The sequence below is a fragment of the Humulus lupulus genome, chromosome 9 (genome assembly GCF_963169125.1).
Source record: "Humulus lupulus chromosome 9, drHumLupu1.1, whole genome shotgun sequence".
Classification (NCBI taxonomy): Eukaryota; Viridiplantae; Streptophyta; class Magnoliopsida; order Rosales; family Cannabaceae; genus Humulus; species Humulus lupulus.
The window spans coordinates 161,776,655-161,779,401 of NC_084801.1; the positions used below are offsets into that span (position 1 = coordinate 161,776,655).

The 2,747-nt window shown below is 35.9% G+C and overlaps 1 non-coding gene across 1 annotated transcript; it reads right to left on the minus strand.

Moving 5' to 3' along the window:
- Positions 1-2,290: 2,290 nt before the first annotated feature.
- LOC133802695 (small nucleolar RNA R71) lies at positions 2,291-2,397 on the minus strand. Its single transcript, XR_009877440.1, has one exon. It is a non-coding gene; the product is annotated as a small nucleolar RNA R71 (small nucleolar RNA).
- Between the last annotated feature and the right edge of the window lie 350 nt (positions 2,398-2,747).

Below are 2,747 nucleotides of genomic sequence, written 5' to 3' on the forward strand. Positions count from 1 at the left end.
AAGAAAGAAAGAAATATAATTGAAAAAAAATGATGATAAAGTGGTATTTTTGAAGGAGAAATAGGCCCAAAACTAGGCCCAAAAAGGAGCACAGCCGCCAGCCGCCCTGACACGATCTGACGCCGTGGGTCCCATTAGCCTGACAGCTGCCCCACAGTCTCCCATGTGCCTGACGCTTCCTGACGCCACGTCCCATCCGAGCAGCCACCTGACGCGCCGGCCATGTTCCCCACGTGCCCGACCACGACTGACGCTCCTGACACACGTGCCTGACGAGCCAACCGAAGCATGCCACGCGTCCCACTCGCCTGCGATTTTTCCCCACGCGCCCGACCGTCAGTTGCCACAATCAGTCCCTGTCTCCCACGACTCAACACATTTTCCCCACTTCCACCAGTTTTTATGCCACTTTCCCACTATTTTGTACACATTTTTACACGTTTTTTTAGTCCTATTTACACTATAAATAGAGTACCAAGTGGGCTAAAATTTCATGAGATTGGGGATGGAGAGTAAAGAGTATTGTTGGAGAGAAAAACACTTATTTTTCCTATTTTTCTTTTACATTTTTGTGAGTGAAGACAATGCCTATTTTAGGCTAAATTCTCTTGTGAAAAGGCTAGAGTGGAGTTCATGTTTAACATTATATTTTTAATATATTGATTCTTTATTTTGTTCTTCATTTCTATATATTTGTTACAATTAAATTTATTTTCTTCTAATTTTTATTCTAAATTTATTATTATCTTTTACATAAGTCTAGTCATGCTCTTCTTATGTAATTTATGTTTTTAATTTAATTTAGGATATTTGTTATATTATATACTTTTTATTGCATTCTGCCATTGGTATTTTGTCGCTTTAAAGTATATAATATGATAGGTTTTTAAAATTAGAAGTTAGTATAATTTAATTAAAGAACATATTTTAAGGTGAGCTTTATTATATATATTTTCCAACTATAATTAATGGTGTAGAATTATAGTTGAGTATAATGAATCAATTTTATTAAAATATATATATGCTTGCATGAATGAAACTTATGCCTTCCATATTTTCCTTCTGATTCTAGTTCCTCGATTTTGTTTATTTAATGTTTATATTCTTTTTCAAAATTACATCATTTCAAAGTTTATTATTTCTGATTTACTAATCTTCCTTTTTACTTGTATTTTACCTCTCTGTGGATACGACATAGCCCGATTACTACTACGACCGCTTAGGAATTATTGGGCGATATCAATTTTTGGCGCCGTTGCCGGGGAGGTAATTCTACAATTAAATGTTTGCCTAGTAAATTAATTTTTTTTTCTATATAAAAAAAAAGTAGTATAATTTTTTATTTCTCTTTTATTTTATTTTTCCTTAGTAATTTTTTTATTATTAATTTATTAATTTTTTGTTATGGTTTTATTTTATTCATTTTACTTTTAGGTTTAGAATTTTATTTTCTAGATTTAGTTTTTTTTCCGAAAAAAGCATAAAATTAAAAAAAACAAAACAAAACAAAAAAGTATTGAGAACATTTGTGTAATTGTGGAAATTAATAAAAACCAAACTTGTTCTGTCTTAGAAAAATTGGTTCTTAAATAAGGTCTATGTTAGCGTTACCCTCCAACCTTTTCTAAGAACCCCAGGGAGTTCTAGAAAAGCTCTTGAGCCTAAAGTGGTACCTTGGCAGCCTTTCCAATTGGCCTGGGAACATTTTTGGTGTATACTTATTATATTATTACACACTTGCGCTTATAATACTTACAAAATAAAAAAAATATTTATGCCACGAAACAGAGACACACTAGGGAGATTTGTGAGACAACAAGTAGAAACTTTAGAAAACTCTCCTAGTTCGTCGTTTTCTTCCATTCGTTCAAACACTCCCGATTTACTGAGACTTCCTGAACCACCCACGATGGCTCATCAAGATGAAGTCCAACCAAGAACGCTACATGATTATTTACATCCTACGCGTACAGCCACACCTTCATGCATAATGTATCCCAACAATATGCCAAATTTCGATTTCAAACCCGACATGATTAACCTCTTACCAACCTTCCATGGGTTGGAAAATGAGAGTCCGTACGTGCATATATGGGAATTCGAAGAGGTGGTAGCTACATTCAACAACCGAGCTGATGTCACCAACATTGTGAGATTGAAATTCTTTCCTTTCTCGCTCAAAGACAAAGAAAAAAGCTGGTTGTATTCCTTAAGGCCTAGTTCTATCGGAACATGGGATGAAATGACAAAAGCATTCTTTGCCAAATATTTCCCGCCCCATAAGATTAGCAGTCTTAAGAGGAAAATCTCTACCTTCATCCAGAAAGACCATGAAACTTTCCATCAGGTCTGGGAGAGGTTTAGAGATTTGATAAATCAATGCCCACATCATGGATACGAAAGCTGGCGTCTGATCAGCTATTTCTATGATTGTCTCACAACCGGACAAAGACAATTCATACAAATGATGTGCAATGGCGAATTCCTTCAAAAAGATCCCGATGAAGCTTTCGAGTACCTCGACGATCTCGCTGAAAAATCCTACACATGGAATGGACCGAGTCCTATGGACAAGCCACGATCAACTGGAATCTACCAATTAAGGGAAGATGACAACGTCAAAAGCCAAATTGAATCATTGAGACAACAATTCGAGGCTTTCAAATCTCAAGAAGGTAGAGGAATCCACATGGCTACAAAGGTAGAGACACGAGATCCATGCTTCATCTGTGGAGGGACGGAACATC